Source organism: Oncorhynchus tshawytscha, linkage group LG03 (assembly GCF_018296145.1).
Source record: "Oncorhynchus tshawytscha isolate Ot180627B linkage group LG03, Otsh_v2.0, whole genome shotgun sequence".
In the NCBI taxonomy this organism is placed as follows: domain Eukaryota; kingdom Metazoa; phylum Chordata; class Actinopteri; order Salmoniformes; family Salmonidae; genus Oncorhynchus; species Oncorhynchus tshawytscha.
The window spans coordinates 24,717,373-24,734,264 of NC_056431.1; the positions used below are offsets into that span (position 1 = coordinate 24,717,373).

General features: G+C 40.2%; 1 protein-coding gene across 1 annotated transcript in view; it reads right to left on the reverse strand.

Moving 5' to 3' along the window:
- LOC112246568 (glutamate receptor ionotropic, kainate 3-like) overlaps nt 1–16,892 on the reverse strand; it is a 125,723-nt gene that overhangs the window by 58,923 nt on the left and 49,908 nt on the right. The window lies entirely within an intron of this gene.

Sequence of the window (16,892 nt, forward strand, 5' to 3'; positions counted from 1 at the left end):
TCCACAAGTTTCCCCAATAAATGAATTTTGGCCCAATCCTCCTGACAGAGCTGGTGTAACTGAGTCAGGTTTGTAGGCCTCTTTGCTCGCACACACTTTTTCAGTTCTGCCCACCCATTTTCTATAGGATTGAGGTCAGGGCTTTGTGATTGCCACTCCAATACCTTGACTTTGTTGTCCTTAAGCCATTTTGCCAAAACTTTGTAAGTAGTCTTGGGGTCATTGTCCATTTGGAAGACCCATTTGCGACCAAGCTTTAACTTCCTGACTGATGTCTTGAGATGTTGCTTCAATATATCCACATAATTTTCCAACCTCGTGATGCCATCTATTTTGTGAAGTGCACCAGTCCCTCCTGCAGCAAAGCACCCCCACAACACGATGCTGCCACCCCCAGTGTTTCAGGGTTGGGATGGTGTTCTTCGGCTTGCAAGCCTCCCCCTTTTTCCTCCAAACATAACGATGGTCATTATGGCCAAACAGTTCTATTTTTGTTTCATCAGACAAGATAATTTCTCAAAAAAGTACGATCTATGTCCCCATGTGCAGTTGCAAACCATAGTTTGGCTTTTTATGGAGGTTTTGGAGCAATGGCATCTTCCTTGCTGAGCAGCCTTTCAGGTTATGTCGATATAGGACTCAATTTACTGTGGATATAGATACTTTTGTACCCGTTTCCTCCAGCATCTTCACCAGGTCCACAGATGTTGTTCTGGGATTTATTTGCACTTTTCACACCAAAGTACATTCAATTCTACGAGACAGAACGCATCTCCTTCCTGAGCGGTATGATGGCTGCGTGGTCCCATGGTGTTTATACTTCCATACTATTGTTTGTACAGATGAACATGGTACCTTCAGCCATTTGGAAATTGCTCCCAAGGATGAACCGGATTTGTGGAGGTCGTCTATTTTTTTTCTGAGGTCTTGGCTGATTTCTTTTGATTTTCCCATGATGTCAAGCAAAGAGGCACTGAGTTTGAAGGTAGGCCTTGAAATATATCCACAGGTACATCTCCAATTGACTCAAATGATGTCAGAAGCTTCTAAAGCCATGTCATCATTTTCTGGAATTTTCCAAGCTGTTTAAAAGCACACTTAACTTAATGTATGTAAACTTCTGACCCACTGGAATTGTGATAGAGTGAATTATAAGTGAAATAATCTATCTGTAAATAATTGTTGGAAAAATTACTTGTGTCATGCACAAAGTAGATGCCCTAACCGACTTGCCAAAACTATAGTTTGTTAACAAGACATTTGTGGAGTGGTTGAAAAATGAGTTTTAATTAGTCAAACCTGAGTGTATGTAAACTTCTGACTTCAAATGTATCAAAATAAGGCAGAACAAAAACTGACCAAAAACTTGGCTCTGATTGATACACCTTCCCACCAATATCTCAGTGTTTTCCCTGGAGAATCAGCACCTGTGGTCTACTGATACCTCCCAACAAGCCACTGCCAGTGGTCAACGGAATCACAGAGCTCTGCTGCTACAGTGCCTTCAGAGAGTATTCACACCTCTTGTTGTTTTTCACGTTGTTGCGTTACAAAGTGGGAAAACAAAATCAATATTATTGGAAAATACACCACTACTATATCATGATTAGATAAGTATTCAACACCCTGGGTGAATAAATGTTAGAATAACCTCAAATCAAAGTAAACATTATTTAAAGTGGCTAGTGATACATTTATTACATACATTTTTTCATTATTAATGTGGCTAGAGATGAGTCAGTATGTTGGCGATGGCTGTTTAACAGTCTGATGGCCTTGGGTTTTTCAGTCTCTCGGTCCCCGCTTTGATGCACCTGTACTGACCTCGCCTTCTGGATGATAGCGGGGTGAACAGGCAGTGGCTCGGGTAGTTGTTGTCCTTGATGATCTTTATGGCCTTCCTGTGACATCGGGTGGTGTAGGTGTCCTGGAGGGCAGGTAGTTTGACACTGTGATGCGTTGTGCAGACCTCACTACCCTCTGGAGAGCCTTACGGTTGTGGGCAGAGCAGTTGCCGTATCAGGCGGTGATACAGCCCGACAGGATGCTCTCGATTGTGCATCTGTAAAAGTTTGAGTGGTTTTGGTGACAAGCCGAATTTCTTCAGCCTTCTGAGGTTGAAGAGGCTCTGCTGCGCCTTCTTCACCATGCTGTCTGTGTGGGTGGACCATTTCTGTTTGTCTGTGATGTGTACGCCGAGGAACTTAAAACTTTCCACCTTCTCCACTACTGTCCCGTCGATGTGGATAGGAGGCTGCTCCTTCTGCTGTTAACTGAAGTCCACAATCATCTCCTTTGTTTTGTTGACGTTGAGTGAGAGGTTATTTTCCTGACACCACACTCCGAGGGCCCTCACCTCCTCCCTGTAGGCCGTCTCGTCGTTGTTGGAAATCAAGCCTACCACTGTAGTGTCATCTGCAAACTTGATGATTGAGTTGGAGGCGTGCATGACCACGCAGTCATGGGTGAACAGGGAGTACAGGGGAGGGCTGAGAACACACACTTGTGGGGCCCCAGTGTTGAGGGTCAGCGGGGTGGAGATGTTACCTACCCTCACCACCTGGGGGTGTCCCGTCAGGAAGTCCAGGACCCTTTGGCAGTGATAACAGCTGTGAGTCTTTCTGGGTAAGTCTCTAAGAGCTTTGCACACCTGTGTTGAAAAATATTTGCCCATTAATATTTAAAAAATTATTCAAGCTCTGTTGAGTTAGTTGTTGATCATAGCTAGAAAGCCATTTTCAAGTCTTGCAATACATTTTCAAAACCGTAACTAGGCCACTCAGGAACATTCTTGGTAAGCAACTCCAGTGTATATTTGGCCTTGTTTTTTATGCAATTGTCCTGGTGAAAAGTAGGAATTTGTCTCCCACTGTCTGTTGTAAAGCAGACTGAACCAAGTTTTGCTCTAGGGTTTTGCCTGTGCTTAGCTCTAATCCATTTATTTTTATTATTTAAAAAAATCCCTAGTCGTTGCTGATGACAAGGATACCCATAACATGATGCAGCCACCACCATGCTTGAAAATATGAAGGGTGGTACCTGATCTGTTGTGTTGGATTTGCCCCAAACATAACGGTTTAAATTGAGGAGAATGTTCATTTCTATTGCAAACAGGATTCATATTTTGGATTATTATTCTGTATAGGCTTCCTTCATTTCACTCTGTATTTATGTTAGTATTGTGGAGTATCTACAATGTCGTTTATCCATTCTCAGTAACCTCCTATCACAGCCATTGAACTCTGTAACTCTTTTAAAATCACCATTGGTGAAATCCCTGGGCGGTTTCCTTCCACTCCGGTAACTGAGTCAGGAAGGGTGCCTGTATTTTTGTAGTGACAGTGTCTATTAATACACCATTCAAAGTGTAATTAATAACTTTGTCATGTTCAAATGAATATTCAATGTATTTTTCCCCCATCTGCCAATAGCTGCCCTGGTCTTTGTGGTTGAATCTGTGCTTGAAATTCACTGTTTGACTGAGGGACTTGTATGTGTTGGGTACAGAGATGGGGTAGTAATTTTAAAATCATGCTAAATATTATTATTGCACACAGAGTGAGTCCATGCAACATATTAATGAGCAAACTTTTACTCCTGAACTTATTTAGGTTTGCCATAACAAAAGGATTGAATACATATTGACTCAAGACAATTCAGCTTAGAATTTGTAATTAAGTTGTACAATTTTGAAAAACATAATTCCACTTTGACATTATGGGGTATTACGTGTAAATCAGTGACACAGTATCTCAATTTAATCAATTTTAAATCAGGCAGTAACATCAAAATGTGGAAAAAGTCAAGGGGTGTGAATACTTTCTGAAGGTACTGTATTTGCAGTGGAAACGGAAGAAACCAAGCCCATTACACTACCACAGGACAGCCTCAGAGTCAAGTAACTTTGAGGCTTTCCTCATATGGACACCATACACTATTTATGACTGTGAAACCCCCTTTGATTCCAAGGGGATGTGATTACTACATTAAGTAAATGCTGGAGTATATACTATTTTGACTGTTAAGAGGATAACATGTGCATTGCTCGAAAGCACTTTTACAAATTTAATAAATAGGGAGACCTGCTCCTTGGGAAGAAATCCAGGGATAATTTGCATCATCCTTTTTCACAATCCTGCCATAAGCACAATGCCTAGGCTTTAATGTGTTAGGAATTTCCAGACACATCAAATAATGAGGAATAAGCAGCTCAGTTTTGATACCACAATATCCACACTAATAAACAAAGGGGCATATTATTATTGAACGATAGTTATAAGCACTCCCGGTTAAGCAATGTAATGCATTTTATGACTGAGGGCAAACACAAATTGAGATGCAACTTTAGATTTGGAATTTGTTCTTGTGAACCTCAGTCAATGGGCTTCAGATTAACATGTTGAGTCTTCTTAGTCTGCCTCACAAAGGCCCTTAATTCATCTCTTGGGTTGTAGCCTGATGCTAAATAACAGGCATCTAATTGCAGCTCCTTATTTTCATAATTTGTCTCTCATGAACATTTTGGGAAATCAGCTGCATTTAAAAGCTACAATAGTTCACTCTAAATAAAACAAATGAACAGCTGTGTGTGCGAAAAAGCACGAGCCTAAACTATGACCTTATAAAGAAAAGTTTGACATTACATAACCTTGCATAATGTAAAGCCATAGTATGTGTCCTGAACTCCTTCGTGAGGCGTATGTGTGCAATACCATGAAATTCAATAAAACAAAGCACTAGACACAAGGTCAGACCCTAAAATAACATTTCACACCACAACACTGCATCAATTATAGCAAACACAGGTCCATTCTAGTTGTGTCCACTTTTGCTTCCGAGGCAAAACACTGTAACACTGTTGACCTGGTTTATGTATAATTCTGATACCTGTTGGGGTGAGGGTAAACATAATAACATTGTTGTTATATTCCACTTAAGACTATAATTGACTTGTTTTGTACAATTGTTTTGTACAATTGACATTTGTGTTTGAATTATCCATCCAGTTCTTGTCTCTTGTCTCTCTTAACCAAAATTCACACATTTTCCCAAAATCCTGGTTGGGGGATTCCCAGAATCAGGAGGGAATAAGTAGGAAATGTAGACCCGTCTAACCAGGATTTCACAGATTTTATTGACTTTTCCCAGAATTTTGCAACCCTAGTCCTGAGGATTCCATCTGAGTATGTCTGATTTTTACCAAATCACAATGAAAAATAGATGGGAACATTCAGAGAAATGCTCATCTTAATCCTCTGTATATCACATACATGTTATTTTATTTTACCTTTATTTAACCAGGTAGGCAAGTTGAGAACAAGTTCTCATTTACAATTGCGACCCTGACCAAGATGAAGCAAAGCAGTTCGACACATACAACAACACAGAGTTACACATGGAGTAAAACAAACAGAGTCAATCATAAATTAGAAAAATAAGTCTATATACAATGTGAGCAAATGAGGTGAGATAAGGGAGGTAAAGGCAAAAAAAAGGCCATGGTGGCGAAGTAAATACAATATAGCAAGTAAAAAACTGGAACGTTAGATTTGCAGTGGAATAAATTGCAAAGTAGAGAGAAATAATGGGGTGCAAAGGAGCAAAATAAATAAATAAATACAGTAGGGGGAGAGGTAGTTGTTTGGGCTAAATTATTGATGGGCTATGTACAGGTGCAGTAATCTGTGAGCTGCTCTGACAGCTGGTTCTTAAAGCTATTGAAGGAGATAAGTGCTTGCAGTTTCAGAGATTTTTGTAGTTCGTTCCAGTCATTGGCAGCAGAGACCTGGAAGGAGAGGCGGCCAAAGGAAGAATTGGTTTTGAGGGTGACCAGTGAAATATACCTGCTGGAGCGCGTGCTACAGGTGGGTGCTGCTATGGTGACCAGTGAGCTGAGATAAGGCGGGACTTTACCTAGCAGGGTCTTGTAGATGACCTGGAGCCAGTGGGTTTGGCGCCTAGTATGAAGCGAGGGCCAGCCAACGAGAGGTCGCAGCGGTGGGTAGTACATGGGGCTTTGGTGACAAATCGGATGGCACTGTGATAGACTGATAGAAATAACAAAGCTGTGGTCTTAAACCTGTTTGTTGGTTACTGTAGATCTAATTAGTAGCTTGGCTAGAGCAAAAAAATCTGCTTGGAGTAAAATTGGGAGAGGAAATAGCAGGTCCACACTGTACTGGTTTCTCTATAAACCCTCCTTCCAATATAGCCTACCACACATTGTGCTGATGCGCATTCACCATACTGCCAGACAGAACCATGCCAAGACTAAACAATAACACAATATAATTTTGCTCTTGGATAAAGGTATGCTAGCCCATTGAATTTCTGACTGTAGCTCCTTTGTACTTTTTTTCTCTGGTAGGATTCCCAATCTGCCTGTGAATAGCGTCCCTGCTCCCTCGATCTGTGAAAGCACTTTGCGATACAATGAGAGAAAAGATGCAAGCAAACAATGACCGTCACAAAGCACCTGCAAAAAACTAGAGGTTTGGATAATAGAACAGATTTTAGCTGTAATATGTTCCTCTTTAATGACATGTAACACACACCAACTCTCTCAATAGCCAGATATTGGCTATGACATTTGGTGGCAGTAACAGGATGTGAGAAGAAAGTGCAACTCATGTGCTGTTTATAGAGCTGAAGCATCAGAAAGCTTGCAATGATTTCCAATTCACGGAATACATTGTTTAAGCATACCCACAATTGCACATTTGATCTTCTTATCCAAATGAGAGTTCATTTTTAAATTGATTGTACAGTCGCTATTCTGTTTTTGTCAACTGTACCCATTCATCATCCGAATGCAAGCACTCAATCTTCACTAATGTTTTAATGGTTTAATGATGCATTAACTACCCCTCAGAACCACTAATACCATAACAAACAAATGTTCCTGCTCATATCAATCCATCTGTTGGAATTACAGAGTTGTTCAACATTTGTATAGTCATCTGCCTAAGTTGATAATGTAACTGACCTTATATCAAACCACTGAGCTAAAGTCTAGGTGTTAGCTCCTGGGACCTATATAACACAAGTCTTCAGATCAACACATTTTTTTTTAAACTCAGCACACAACTTCAATTCCCTAACCACCACCACAAAATGTGGAAATGCATATCATTTGTTCGTCTTAAAACAATTACTTGACCATATGATACCAGTTAACTGTGGTTGAGGCCCACAGACACAGTACTGATTGGCTAGGCTGGTTAATGTAATGCATTACACTTAGTGAAGTGGAAGACTTTCAATATTACATCTGTCATGAAAAGGATACTGATAGGAGTACAGAAATCAATAGGATTCCTACTTACAGTAGATGACAACGATACACCTCTCCCAGGAATATAGGGAAAGTCATTTGTCTTTGTATTGGAATGACCATAAAGGGACTGATGTGACTCCTGTTGTAAATTTGGCCAAATATCCTGTTCACCCATGAGATGAAATCTTGTTTAACTTCTCACTGTCTTCACTGTCTGTACCGATTCTGAAACAGCACTCAAATGAATGCTTTGTAATGGGGGACAGTTTTACAAAGCATCTTATATCATCATAATACATTTAATTTGGCCCCATATAATCTTTAAGTCCATAATGAGAAAAGGGGTTTTAATTCAGATAGACCACCTTTTTTTGACTCAGTCTATATTGAACATAACTCTATCAAAGCTGAGAGACATGCTTATTTATTTGATTAAAAAAAAATGTTTAAAAAAATTGGTTTTATTGTCACGTACACCAGATAGGTGCAGTGAAACGTGTTGTTTTACAATGTCAGCCATAGTACTACGGCGCACCTGGAGAAAATGAGGGTTAAGGGCACATCGACAGATTTTTCACAATTTTGGCTCAGGTATTTGAACCAGCAACCTTTAAGTCACTGGCCCAACACTAACTGATAGTAATACTCTTGTAACCTTATAATGTTGTGATATCTCCTCCGTCACAGGCCTGTCAGGAAACGAACACATTTGTCAAATCTAATTTTATGCTCAAGTGGTTCGGCTTCTGCAATTTATCGCAGCTATCGCTTACTCCCTCTTCTCCTTCTCTTCTCCTCCTCTCTCGCCACCCTCTCTCACTTTCTCCCTCCCTCTCTTTCCCAGCTTAGCGTGGCTGTGTTTTGATCTCATTATCGTTCTCAAACATCCACACCGGATAATCTGTCAAGGTCAGGAGCCTGCACTCGGCTTTGCATAGGGCACCTCGGTCCGAATTATGAGGATGAGGGTCGTTCTCTCAGTAGGAACTGGACTGAAGAAAATTTGAATGAGAGCAGCCCAGAGCAGTCAAAAACCTGATTTTACTGTGTTTTATATATATTGAGGTTGGAATAACACTGTGAAATTGTGAAAATTATGATAACAACCTTTTAGTGCATGGATCATCAACTAGATTTAGCCACGGGACGATTTTTTTCTGGAGAGGATGGTCGGTGGGCCCGGAAAACACAATTACAAATCATTCGTAGACTGCAAATTGACCGCAAGAAGCCCAAACGGATAAGTTCGACTAAAACATAATCACTTCAAACCTTGCTTACATTTAAATACGATCACAAGTCTCTCTATTATGCATGGGAATTACTTGAGAACAGATTTCTTAAATTAAAATCACTTGGAGCTGATTTATTTTTTACAGTGTTTTATGTGCAACATGCTCAGAAAACAACCCGCCACTTGGGGAACCCTGTTTTAGTATGAGAGCCGTTTGAAATGTTTGGGAGTTTTGGCCTGCTTGGGGAGATCACAATGTGGTAAGTGATTTAATAGACCAATAGAAATAGGGATCCAAACTTTTCTGCCAATTTTACCCTCCCCACTCAGACCACTCCCAGACAGTCCCTGAAAAATGATTGCTTGAGAAATTGCCTTTTGCTAAGAAGTTATTTCTGTTTATTTTTGACCATTTTAATTGAAAACTATCAAAGTACGGCACTTAATTGTTATACAGAAATGACTTGCTACTGAAATTGGAACTTTACGAGACAGTACCTCCCTTTTTCACTCGTCCAACAAGAAACGTGCAAATGTTTACAGTAATGAATATCACCCTAGGCTTTTTCCAAAGGCAAGGAGACAGGTCCTTCAGCACATTGCTTAACTTCTTCGAGATAGGGGGCGCTCTTTTAATTTTTGGATAAAAAACGTTCCCGTTTTAAACAAGATATTTTGTCACGAAAAGATGCTCGACTATGCATGTAATTGACAGCTTTGGAAAGAAAAAACTCTGACGTTTCCAAAACTGCAAAGATATTATCTGTGAGTGCCCCAGAACTAATGCTACAGGCAAAACCAAGATGAGATTTCATGCAGGAAATGGTCCAGATTTTGAATGCCCTGTGTTCCAATGTCTCCTTATATGGCTGTGAATGCGCCAGGAATGAGCCTGCACTTTCTGTCGTTTCCCCAAGGTGTCTGCAGCATTGTGACGTATTTGTAGGCATATCATTGGAAGATTGACCATAAGAGACTACATTTACCAGGTGTCCGCCCGGTGTCCTCCGTTGACATTATTGCGTAATCATCAGGTCCATGTGCGTTCCATTTTCTTCAGAGGAGAAACCAAACTGCCACGATTGATTTATCATCGATAGATATGTGAAAAACACCTTGAGGATTGATTCTAAACAACGTTTGGCATGTTTCTGTCGATTTTATGGAGTTAATTTGGAAAAAAAGTTTGCGTTGTAATGACTTAATTTTCGGTTTTTTCTTACCCAAACGTGATGAACAAAACGTTGTTTTGTCATTGTCATTGTTTAGCAAGCTAGTAGCTAATGTCTAAAGAAAAGACTCCAATGTGCAAGTAACCATTTTACTGTACTGTTTACACCTTCTGTATGCTTTGCATGTGACAAATAAACTTAGATTTTCTTTGAAATAGTGTGTGTTTACCAGAGACGGTAATGTGAAGAATGACCTGCACCAAAGTCAAATTAGGATAAATCGTTAGACCAACAAGACAGTGTCCATGTTCTAAAATTCTCCAGTAGAATGTCCTGCTTTTATTTCGTCACGTACAAAACAGTATGCTATTTTCTATAATTAGCTCGCCATTAACTTGTGAATAATGATCGTGTGAGTTTATTGTGAATGTATTTTCCTGTAATAATGAATAAAGTTAAGACATTGTCAGCCATATGCTATGGTCATTATTAGAACTGGTTAGCCAGCTAACAAGCTAAAAAATGAACATTGTTTAGAAATGTGCTTTTCATTGCCTGGTTTGCTAGATTGACAAATACAAAATTGTTTTTGAACGGATGGGTTTATAGGTGTTAAAATTCACCAGTTATGCTATTTATGACCACCATGCTGCTGATGTCATGCAGCCTGTTGTTTTTGTGTTTATAATTTTTCATAACGACAACGACAAGTTTGATGTCGGACGACAATAGAATGTTCATGATGTCACTGCGACAACTGTCTACAGACATATCGATAGACATTGTATAAACCAGCTTTATTCTTGAAATCCTTAGTTGTTTAGTACACTACCGTACTCACTCTGTTTAGCACATGGCCTCAGATAGGTGGGGCTAAGGTTTAAGAGGGTGTGAACGATGTTGAGTGGGTGTAGACAATGTAGAGCTCTCCAGAAGGTGTACCAAAATATTCAAAGGCCTTTTTCTCAAAAGTGGGGTGACAAGTTTAACAACTTTCAAAGCAGAATTACTTTCCCATTGATTCTCAACTGTAGTGTATGCTACACCATGTTCTAGTTCTGAGTCTCTACTTTTATCCAATGTAGCTACATACTGTAAGTCTGAATCGAGCCGGTCGGTCACAAATGTCTGAGGCCAGAACTTTATACGTTAGAACGTTAGAAATGTACATAATTGTTACCCAGGTTCATGCTTTTTAAATTTCAGTCAAAGGGAGTGTTTAGTATTTTTTTAAATTTAGTCCAGGGGAGGGTCATGTAATTTGCAATCAATTAAATGTCATATTACTCAGGGTTTGAGAATTAGTTACTTATTATAGTATATTTATGTGTGCCCAATGATTCCCCTCATCCCTGATTATCTGCTGGCTGCACAATATCAAGTGCACCTAGTGTGGTCTCAATCAAATGATCCATAGCCTATACTATAGGCTTTTGGCCTAGGCTATATGAAGAGTGTGCTCGTAGAAGTGCAGGGCAAAGTTATATTTGATAAGAAAACATACTTTCTTCCAGAGTTTTTGCGCGGCTGGTATGGTGTATTTAAAGCTAGCCTACACTGCATTACACAATCATGAGCCCTGGCCTGCACTGCTCTTGTTGATGTTAACCTTTGTGCTGACTAACCACTGACTGTGCTGTGTACGTACGGTGGCACTTCAGGAGTTGAGTCAAAGGCTTCTTCCGAAAATACTTTTTTATTTGTCAAAAAAAAAACATATCTGTGAGCGCGGACTAGACCTACTGATGTCCTGTTCAGTTTGCAAGGGAGAGGGTGAAGATGAGAAGAAAGACCAGAGGTAAGCTTGCTACCGCTATAACTGATTTGAATAAAAACTATGTTTTGTTGTCCATAATGAAGCTATTTATCAGAGTTATCAACCTCACAATAAGCCATATTTGAGTAATTGACTTAACTTACATCATGAGGAATCAGCTGTGGAGAAGAACAGCGCATGGGTGCTGAAAGTAGGCAAATTTTGAGAAGGCCTAATTCATTGAAATTCATCATTTTAACTTGGCTTTAGGCTACTAACAACAAGAGGGCTTTGTGTTGGAGCATATTTCTTCCCATTCAATAAATAAGAGGTACGCCTACCTGTTTAACAGATTAAATTATAGTCTACTATCAATAGATTTTGTCGGCCTGATTCTTCAGTCACCAAGCACCCCTTCACTGACAGTGAGATATTTAAGAACTTGGTGTGTTAAGTTAAGACCAAATAGGGCTATCTTCTGTATTCCACCCCTAAAGCTGTCACCACGGCAAAGGGTGGCTACTTTGAAGAATCTCAAATATAAAATATATTTTGATTTGTTTAACACTTTCTTTGGTTACTACATGATTCCAATTGTGTTATTTCATAGTGTTAATGTCTTCACTATTATTCTATAAAGTAGAAAATAGTAAAAAAACTCTTGAGTAGGTGTTCTAAAACTTTTGACCGGAAGTGTATATATATATATATTATTCTAACTCTCAACAGTAAGATGAGACCCAGACTGATAAATCAGTCTGAGTCTGAACTTACTGTTGAGAGTTATAATAACAGAATACACAAGGTGCAATTTCGAAATTCGGTTGTTCATCAGATGTCACTCAATTAGTCCATGTCCGCAAAAAAAAAATGTAATAGATTTTTTAGATTGATAAATTAGTCTACCGGTCAGCATGGTCAAATTACCGACTGGGGTGGGGCCCAATGATCATCAGTTCTCACATAAAAAAACTGCAAACCTTTGTCTCCACCCTACGAAATGTGTAGAACAGTAGGAAATTAGATCTGGGTATGCAGACCCACGAGCCACTGCAGCCCTTCATGATGAGTTCCGTTTTTTTGGGGGGGCCCTCACCCCCATCAAAGCTGCCCATCCCTGATATAATCGATCTATAACGACGCTTTAGTCCACAAGAAACAAGCTTTAAAATGCCGGGGAAAGACACGATTTTTGGATTGTCTTTAAGACATTCAGAGGCTTCTCTACAACGTTCTATAGCTGAGGAGACAAAAAAAAGACTTTGCTTTTTGAAGTCATGTGTGATTCTGTCACTTGCAATTGATGTTCCACATTACAACAGGCTATTAAACAACATATGACATGTAAATCAGTCAGGAGCGAGCCAGGTAGCCTAAGAAGGAAAGAAAATGAATTACTTTGACTACATTATTATCATTTCAAGGCTATAGCCTGCCATTTAAGAAATCAATTGTGAAGCATTTGTGACACGCTACAGGCTAGCACGAGCACTCAGCATTTCAATAACATGACTATAAAATGACATAAAAAAATAATTACTTAGAATTATATAATAATGAAACAAAAAATGCCTTAGGATACACAGTCATTCTACAGTGTTTGGCCAGTCTTTGATTTGAGTCTCACGTGGTGAGTTATGCATGCCTAGTTTGTTAATTTAGCCTAGCAGATGTTCTTATATTCCAATGCCCTAATCACAGTCAACAGAAATCTATTTTGTTACAACAATATCATGAATAAAATATAATACATTTAGAAAATCATAGTTTCCCACATGAAAAAGTATATGGGTCTACGTGACTATACAGTGTGGAGTATTTGATACACTGCCGATTTTGCAGGTTTCCCTACTTACAAAGCATGTAGAGGTCTGTAATTTTTATCATAGGTTCAACTGTGAGAGACGGAATCTAAAACAAAAATCCAGAAAATCACATTGTATGATTTTTAAGTAATTAATTTGCATTTTATTTTATGATATAAGTATTTAATCACCAGTAGGTATTCTGGCTCTCACAGACCTGTTTTTCTTTAAGCAGCCCTCCTGTTCTCCACTCATTACCTGTATTAACTGCACCTGTTTGAACTCATTACCTGTATAAAATACACCTGTCCACACACTCAATCAAACAGACTCCAACCTCACCCACAATGGCCAAGACCAGAGAGCTGTGTAAAGACATCAGGGATACAATTGTAGACCTGCACAAGGCTGGGATGGGCAAAAAGGACAATAGGAAAGCAATTTGGTGAGAAGGCAACAACTATTGGCGCAATTATTAGAAAATGAAAGAAGTTCAAGATGACGGTCAAGCACCCTCGGTCTGGGGCTCCATGCAAGATCTCTCCTCGTGGGGCATCAATGATCATGAGGAAGGTGAGGGATCATCCCAGAACTACACAGCAGGACCTGGTCAATGACCTGAAGAGAGCTGGGACCACAGTCTCACAGAAAACCATTAGTAACACACTACGCCGTCATGGATTAAAATCCTGCAGCGCACGCAAGGTCCCCCTCCTCAAGCCAGTGCATGTCCAGGCCCGTCTGAAGTTTGCCAATGACCATCTGGATGATACAGAGGAGGAATGGGAAAAGGTCATGTGGTCTGATGAGACAAAAATAGAGCTTTTTGGTTTAAACTCCACTCGCAGTGTTTGGAGGAAGAAGAAGGATGAGTACAACCCCAAGAACACCATCCCAACCATGAAGCATGGAGGTGGAAACATCATTCTTTGGGGATGCTTTTCTGCAAAGGGGACAAGACAACTGCACCGCATTGAGGGGAGGATGGATGGGGCCATGTATCGCGAGATCTTGGCCAACAACTTCCTTCCCACAGTAAGAGCATTGAAGATGGGTCGTGGCTGGGTCTTCCAGCATGACAACAACCCGAAACACACAGCCAGGGCAACTAAGGAGTGGCTCCGTAAGAAGCATCTCAAGGTCCTGGAGTGGCCTAGCCAGTCTCCAGACCTGAACCCAATAGAAAATCTTTGCAGGGAGCTGAAAGTCCGTATTGCCCAGCAACAGCCCTGAAACCTGAAGGATCTGGAGAAGGTCTGTATGGAGGAGTGGGCCAAAATCCCTGCTGCAGTGTGTGCAAACCTGGTCAAGAACTACAGGAAACGTATGATCTCTGTAATTGCAAACAAAGGTTTCTGTACCAAATATTAAGTTCTGCTTTTCTGATGTATCAAATACTTATGTCATGCAAAAAATACAAATTAATTACTTAAAAATCATACAATGTGATTTTCTGGATTTTTGATTTAGATTCCGTCTCTCACATTTGAACCTATGATAAAAATTACAGACCTCTACATGCTTTGATTTCACCTTTAGCAACTATCCTCTTTTTTAACAATAGCCTGTATAGAAATCAAAACGTCTCCGGTGCGTCAGCATGCACTCATTCATGTTCAAGCTCTATTGTGATATTAAAAAAAGATTCTGCTTATTTCAGTCATGTAAAATTATGTAGAATTGCATGAAATGGTTTATAAAAGCCAATGTTTTCTCAGACTGCAAATAAGATGATAGATTAATGCAGTGGTTTGATTCTAATCCTTTCACAACCTTGTGGCTACTTTGCCATTTAATGCTTACAAAACAAAGAGCAGTTTCTAAAACTGCATATCTAAGACTCTGGTCTGTCCTAGGAGGGAGAGTAAACAATATGCATATTCTCTTTTTTCTACTTTGTTTTAATTATTATTTTGAGTATATACATTTTCATTTCAGAGAGCTCAGATTTTCTCAAGGTATCAATCATTATAAATAGTATACAGCCCCTTGCAACCAGGGCTCTGGGACAACCCAGAGGAGTGAGAGAGTATTGATTAATATAATGGTGTGAGTATAGAGTAGACACAGCTGCCTTTTTTATGGACCATAAATCCCTCTCTGCACAGCAGCCCAATGCGAAGCACACCTCTAATGGACAGTCTACCACCACCATGCAAGATACAAACACCCCCGTCTCCCCCTCTCCATTAAGTTCCATTGTTATCACTGAGGTAAATGTGTTCCAACAACCCCCCTCCCCGTCCAATCAAAGACTGTGCCAGAACAAGGGACAATGGTAACTAAAGCCAGGTGGATGGGGGCCCAGAGCAGTGCCAGCTTTCCACCGTTCCACCGCCACCCCCTTCACTCCCAACACCATACCCACCACCACCCTCTTTTGTCTACATACGTTGGCAGAGAAGAACCAGTACCCACAGCCTTGGCATCTTTTCACTGCAGGACACAAAGGTGGCTCGCAGCAGGAGAAAGCCACTCTCTCTGCATCTGCAGAGAGACAAAAACGTTTTCTGTTTCTAAATGATGCCATTGTTTTTTATGTGGGGAGAGAGAAAGAGAGAGACAATCGAGAGATATGAGAAAGAGAGAGAGAGAGAGACGAGAGTCAGGGAGAGGAGGATGGCATCAAAGATTGAAATCTTTGTGCCCTAGCGGGTTCCTTCATAAGTGACGTGAGCCAGGCGAGCATGGAGAACGAGCTCTGTAAACATCCCAGCTGCCACCACTGCAGCAGGTTGACATGCAACACTTTGCCCCACACGAAACACTGCGACACACTGCCAAACCATCATGTCTTTTCTTCCCAGTGCACATCACCTGCTAGCAGGCTCTGCACATAAAAATTCCCCCTAAACACTCCCTGCAATGTCAACCTAGAGAAAACGCACACATAAAAACAGTCAAATTAAATACATCTACGTGCCATAGCCTACACTAGGTCAGCACTTACATGAAAATGGACAATTATCACAAATACAGAGTAAATATAATCCTTTTTCACAAAACAATTGCTTTGCATTTTGTTTCTTCGTATCCTCACAATGTAAAGTGCCTGACTAGTAACTAAACGAACAGGGTCAGGGAAATAGCAGCTTAAAAGCTGACTGAGTGTGACGGGGAGGAGGTGTTGAGAAGATTAATAGCTTTCAACAACGGAACTGTGCAGCAGTATATTTTTATGTGCATAATTCTATACGACAGGCCAATTGGTAGCTTAGGGGCTTTGTGTCTTCATTTTCATTCTTGGTACTTGAAAGGGGCTTTTAATTCCATGCGTCTCTCCAACTGCTGCAAAATGAACCTCTAACACATAGATCAGAAGGTTAGATATCTACTGCGGGTCACAACGACTTAGGCTGCTGTAATTGACATTGATTTTACAACTAAGGATGCAATTAATATTGAGGCTGTGTTTAGACCTGTGGATAGTGCCACCTCAAATTCCATATGAAGGGAGTCAAGGGAACGGGTTGCCATTGTTTATGGACTCCACATGATTAGCTTAGGCAGTTTGACCCTGATTCTGTTGTTTTTACGGCGTAACAAAATTACAAAAGAAGATTCTGTTTCGTAGCTGTGTATAAAACTCTCTTGACAGAGCTATTATCTTCCCACAAACACTGAAATGAGTTTCTGTTGCCAAAAGATG